Source organism: Geotrypetes seraphini, chromosome 4, assembly GCF_902459505.1.
Source record: "Geotrypetes seraphini chromosome 4, aGeoSer1.1, whole genome shotgun sequence".
In the NCBI taxonomy this organism is placed as follows: domain Eukaryota; kingdom Metazoa; phylum Chordata; class Amphibia; order Gymnophiona; family Dermophiidae; genus Geotrypetes; species Geotrypetes seraphini.
In genome coordinates this window covers 10,483,960-10,490,555 of record NC_047087.1, presented here as the reverse complement: position 1 = coordinate 10,490,555, position 6,596 = coordinate 10,483,960, and positions in this window count along the sequence as shown.

Here is a 6,596-nt window from a genome sequence, read left to right as displayed (position 1 = left end):
TTTATCAACACAACTAATATACTACTTTATCCTGAAGCAAAAAAAAAAAAAGAAATAGAATTCTTTTCCTACCTTTGTTGCCTGGTTTCTGCTTTCCTCATGTTCTCATTCAATTCCTTCCATCCACTGTCTGTCTTCCCTCTGCGTCCTCCATTTGCTCTGTTACTGTGCCTTTCTCTTTCTTCCCCCCTTCCAAATTGGTCTGGCACCCATCTTCTTCCCTCCGCTCCCCCCATAGTCTGGCATCTCTGTCTTCTTCCCTGCCAGCGTCTTCTCCCCACTCTCTCTTCCCCATTTCCTTTCAGCGTCCTTCTCCCCCCCCCCATCTTCCCCATGTCCTGTCAGCGTCCTTCTCCCACCTCTGTCTTCCATATGTGCTTTCAGTGTCCTTCTCCTCCCTCTGTCTTCCCCATGTCCTTTCAGCGTCCTTCTCCCCCTCTGTCTTCCCCATGGCCTTTCAGCGTCCTTTTCCACCCCATCCCCCCATCTACCCCATGTCCTTTCAGCGTCCTTCTCCAACCCTTTGTCTTCCCTATATGTTTTCAGGTCCTTCTCCACCCCTTTGCCTTCCCCATGTGCTTTCAGCATCCTTCTCCCTCCCCCCTGTCTTCCCCATGTCCTGTCAGCGTCCTTCTCCCCCCTCTGTCTTCCACATGTGCTTAAAGTGTCCTTCTCCCCCCTCTGTCTTCTCCATGTCCTTTCAGCGTCCTTCTCCCCCCCCCGTCTTCCCCATGGCATTTCAGCGTCCTTCTCCACCCTTTTGTCTTCCCCAGTGCTTTCAGCGTTCTTCTCCCCCCTCAGTTTTACCCATTTCCCTTAAGCGTCTTTTCCTCTCCACTCCACCTTTCCTCCCTTTCTCTCTCCCTGCCCCCTTACCTTCGTGGCGCTTCCCCGCCCGCCCGACAACAGAACAGGCCCAGTCTGACAAACCTCTCTGCCCTTAACCGCGAATCTAAATTACCTTCTTACAGCTGCTGTAAGAAGGTAATTTAGATTCGCGGCTACAGGACAGGGAGGTTTGTCAGACCGTGGCTGTTGTCGGTCGATCGGGGAAGCGCCACAAAAGGGGACCTTGCCGGCTGTGCTGCACCTGGGGTGGACTGCCCCCCTCCATTGGTACGCCAATCGAGCCGCGGGGCTACTCTCCTTCTCCTTACCTGCCCTGCCTGCAGCACAGAGCCGAACGGAAGTCTTCCCAACTTCAGCGCTGACGTCGGAGGGAGGGAGGGAGGGCTTTGTTTAAGCCCTCCCTCCCCTCCAACGTCAGCGCTGACGTCGGGAAGACTTCTGTTCGGCTCTGTGCTGCAAGCAGAGCAGGTAGGGAGAAGAAGAACTGCGTGACTGAGTACATCCAGCCCCGCAGGAACCCCGCGACCCTCGGAGGCGTCCCCTTGGGATCCCCGCGACCCTAGGGGGCATCCCCACGGGATTCCAACGACCCTAGGGGGCATCCCCACTGGATCCCTAGTCCACTGTTCCCTCTAAGCTGAGCAGGAGTCCTCCACCCACAGTCTCACCAATAGAGGGTGCTGTTTTACTGTCACATTTTTCAATTGTGAGGGACAGGCAAGTTCTGCAGGACTCCAGGGAACATACCTGTCCTTAGCGACTGAAAATATTCCACCCCCTAGTGGTAGCAATGCAGAACCCCGTCGGCCCCATTCCCGTGCAGCTCTCTGGTTGTCACTGCCTATGAAAACAGGGAGACCGAAGCACAGAATGATATCATTCAGGAGGTGTTTGGTTATGTCCCTGGTGCATTCAGTGCAAGTAAGGAAGGCTTTGACCCATCTAGTAGGGTGTCTGTGAAGACTAGGAGGTGACTGAGGGAATGGGAAGTGGGCATGTGGGTAAAATATAGAAACATAGAAATAGACGGCAGATAAGGGCCCACGGCCCATCTAGTCTGCCCACCTTAATGTCCCTTCCCTTACCTTTGCCCTGTGAATAGATCCCATGTGCCGATCCCATTTGGCCTTAAAATCAGGCACGCTGCTGGCCTCAATCACCTGTAGTGGAAGACTATTCCAGCGATCAACCACTCTTTCGGTGAAAAAGAATTTCCTGGTGTCACCTCGTAGTTTCCCGCCCCTGATTTTCAACGGATGCCCACTTGTTGTCGTGGGACCCTTGAAAAAGAAGATATCTTCCTCCACCTCGATGCGGCCCGTAAGATACTTGAACGTCTCGATCATGTCCCCCCTCTCTCTGCGCTCCTCGAGCGAGTATAGCTGTAATTTGTCAAGCCGTTTTTCGTATGGTAGATCCTTGAGTCCCGAGACCATCCGGGTGGCCATTCTTTGCACCGACTCCAGTCTCAGCACATCCTTGCGATAATGCGGCCTCCAGAATTGCACACAGTATTCCAGGTATTACAGACAGAACCTGCATTGGATATGTTTCGATGGGTTGGTGTCCAGGAGGTGGCAGTCTGGTTGGGAATTTTATTCTAGAACCGACAACACACTGTCAGACCGTATTCCAGACTAGCTGATCAAGGTGATTGATAAAGAAATGTCTCTTGAGAGTCATTTTCATAGCTGGTTCTCCAGAATGCGCCAGATCATGGCATCTTTTGACAATCGTGAAGGCCAGGTGTTGAGGAATGAATATGAGGGTACCCGTTGTGCTTGCATTTGTTTCAGTGTGTGGGTCTGGATTGGCACTTGAATTGGCACATATTTGTATCCAACCCCATATTTGTATCCACCCCCCTTTTAGGACAGACTGGCCCGAAAGAATGCGGACCCAAGTATGTTCCTGAGAAGTGTACTGGGGTGCAAGGGTGTCCAGAAAAGCACAGTTACTTACCGTAACAGTTGTTATCCAGGGACAGTAGGCAGATATTCTCACACATGGGTGACGTCACCGAAGGAGCCCCCGCAGCAGACAGCCTCAAAAGCAGACTTGCTTGAAGATCTTTATAAGAGCTTCCGAGTGCTGCACCACGCATGCACACGTGCCTTCCCGCCCGAACTAGGGGGCGCATCTCCTGTGAGGATCCTCAGTTCAGATACCCAGCTAAGAAGCCAACCAGGGGAGGTGGGTGGGTCATGAGAATATCTGCCTGCTGTCCCTGGATAACAACTGTTATGGTAAGTAACTGTGCTTTATCCCAGGACAAGCAGGCAGCATATTCTTACACATGGGTGACCTCCAAGCTAAGCATAAAAGGACGGAGGGAGAGTTGGCAAATTAAGAAAAGAGATTTTGCAAAACAGATTGGCCAAAATGGCCATCCCTTCTGGAGAAAGTATCCAGACAGTAATGAGAGGTGAAAGTATGAACCGAGGACCAAGTGGCAGCCTTGCAGATTTCCTCAATAGGAGTTGATCTGAGGAAAGCTACAGATGCCGCCATAGCTCAAACTTTATGGCCTGTGACTCGACCCTGCAGAGGAAGACCAGCCTGAGCATAGCAGAAAGAGATGCAAGCAGCCATCCAGTTGGAGATGGTTCGCTTCGAGATAGGACGTCCCAACTTATTTGGATCAAAAGAGACGAAAAGTTGAGGAGTTGTTCTGTGAGGTTGAGTGCGTTGCAGGTAGAAAGCCAAGGCATGTTTGCAGTCCAAAGTATGAAGCGCCACTTCTCCAGGATGAGAATGAGGCTTTGGAAAAAAATACTGATAGAACAATAGATTGATTGAGATGAAATTCTGAAACAACTTTAGGTAAGAATTTTGGATGAGTACGGAGGACCACCTTGTCATGGTGGAAAACTGTGAAAGGTGGGTCCGCAACCAAAGCTTGTAACTCACTAACTCGTCGAGCAGATGTGAGGGCAATCAGGAACACAGCTTTCCAAGTGAGATACTTGAGGTAAGCTTTATCAATTGGTTCAAATGGAGGTTTCATCAGTTGAGCTAAAACAACATTGAGGTCCCATGCAACTGGAGGCGGTCTAAGTGGCGGATGAACATTAAAGAGACCTTTCATAAATCGGGAAATCACAGAGAGAGGTTTCCCATCAAGAGGCTGATGAAAAGCAGCAATCGTACTGAGATGGACTCGAATAGATGTAGACTGAAGTCCAGATTGCGATAAGTGAAGTAAATAATCCAAAACAGAAGCCAAGGAGGTAGACGTTGGCTCTAACTGACGGGTGGAACACCAGGTAGAAAATCTAGTCCATTTCTGGCCGTAACACTACGAGTGAACGGCTTTCTGGAAGCTACTAAAATATCTTGTACAGACTGAGAGAACTGGAAAGAGTCGTTTAGGTTGAAAGGAACCAAGCTGTTAAGTGTAACGACTGCAGGTTGGGATGGAGTAAGGATCCCTGACTCTGAGTAAGCAGAGAGGGAAAAACTGGTAGAAGCAGAGGCTCCCTGATGCTGAGTTGAAGTAGAAGGGAGTACCACGGTTGTCTGGGCCACCGAGGAGCTATGAGAATCACGGTGGCACATGTTGACTTGAGTTTGACAAGAGTCCTGAGAATCAGTGGAAACGGAGGGAAGGCATACAGAAACTGATCCTTCCAGTCCAGGAGAAAAGCATCTGTCTCCAGACGCTGAGGGGAGTATATCCGGGAGCAAAATTGAGGCAGCTTGTAGTTGAGGGGGGACGCAAAGAGATCTATCTGCGGGGTCCCCCAGCGAGCAAAAACTTGACAAGTGTGGGAGAATTGAATGTCCACTCGTGAGGTTGTAAAAGGCGACTCAAGTTGTCCGCCAGACAGTTGTGTTGACCTTGAATGTAGACAGCTCTGAGAAAGATGTTGCGATGAATCGCCCAAGTCCACATCCTCAGAGCCTCCTGGCACAGGGAATGAGAACCCTTTCCTCCCTGTTTGTTGACATAGTACATGGCCACCTGGTTGTCCATCCGCACGAGAACCACAGTGTCGTGAAGAAGGTGTTGAAAAGCTTTGAGAGCATTGAAAATCGTTCTGAGTTCCAACAGATTGATATGACAACGACGGTCCTGCGAAGTCCACAGACCCTGTGTACGAAGGCCGTCGACATGGGCTCCCCAAGCGTAAGTGGAGGAGTCCGTGGTGAGTACTTTCTGATGAGGCAGAGTGTGGAACAGCAAACCTCTGGAAAGATTGGAAAAGAGCATCCACCAGTGGAGAGACTGCTTCAACAAAGGAGTTACTGTAATCTGTTGAGAAGTCGGGTCGATCGCCTGTTGCCACTGGGATGCCAGGGTCCACTGAGGAATACGAAGGTGAAGTCTGGCAAAAGGAGTCACGTGAACTGTAGAAGCTATGTGGCCGAGTAGAACCATCATCTGTCTTGCAGAAATAGATGGAAGACGATGCACCTGATGACAAATGCAAATGAGGGTATCTCGACGTGATGGAGGTAAAAACGCTCTGAGGAAGACAGTATCCAGGGCGGCCCCAATGAATTGGAGAGATTGAGATGGGGTCAGCTGGGATTTTGGGAAGTTGATTTTGAACCCCAGACTTTGGAGGAATAGAATAGTCTGTTGGGTCGCTGCAATAACCCCTTGTTGAGAGGGGGCTTTGATTAGCCAGTCGTCGAGGTATGGAAACACTTGAAGACCTTGAGTGCGCAGAGCTGCAGCCACCACTATCAGGCATTTTGTGAAGACTCTGGGGGAAGAGGCGAGTCCGAAGGGAAGGACTCTGTATTGTAGATGAAGATCTCTCACCTGGAATCTGAGATATTTATGAGAGGCTGGATGAATGGGGATATGGGTATAAGCCTCTTTGAGATCCAGCGAGCACATCCAATCTCCCTGATCCATCAGGGAATACAAGGTGGGCAATGAGAGCATCCAAAACTTCTCTTTGACCAGGAATTTGTTGAGAACTCTGAGGTCCAGAATGGGTCGCAGATCCCCCGTCTTCTTTGGAACCAGAAAGTAACAGGAGTATAACCCCAAGTTCCGCTGAGAAAGAGGAATCTCCACGACAGCTCGAAGGCGAAGAAGAGCCTGAGCTTCCTGAAGAAGAAGAGGAAGTTGCGACCGATTGGAAGGACACTCTCTTGGAGGGTGATCTGGAGGTACTTGAAGCAAATGAAGAAAGTATCCCTCTCACAGAATGGTGAGAACCCAGAGATCTGAGGTGATCATTTCCCACTGATGATAAAAATGGGAAAGACGACCCCCTATGGGCAGAAGAGAATTCCGATGCAGGGAGGTTGGAATGCTCAAGCTGGGAACATCAAAAAGACTGAGCTGGCTTGGTGGCAGCAGGAGTTGAGACTTCTGTTGATGTTGCTGCTGCTGAGGACGACAAGGAGGAGGCCTGGAAAAAGCAGAAGTCGTTTTCTGAGGATAATGTCAGGGTGCCTGTTTGTATGCACGAGCTGGAGGTGTCTTGGGCTTCGATCGAATGAGAGAAGCAAAAGAGCACTCATGTTCCGAGAGACACTTAGTAGCCGCTTCAATGGAATCATCAAATAATTCATTACCCTGACAAGGTAGGTTGGCCAATCGATCTTGAAGATTGGGATCCACTTCAGGTCACTGAGGCCAGCAGCGTGCCTGATTTTAAGGCCAAATGGGATAGACACGTGAGATCTATTCATTGAGTTAGGTGGGGAAGGGTCATTGCGGTGGGCAGACTAGATCTGCCGTCTATTTCTATGTTTCTATGACAATACGTAGCCAAGCCAGTCTA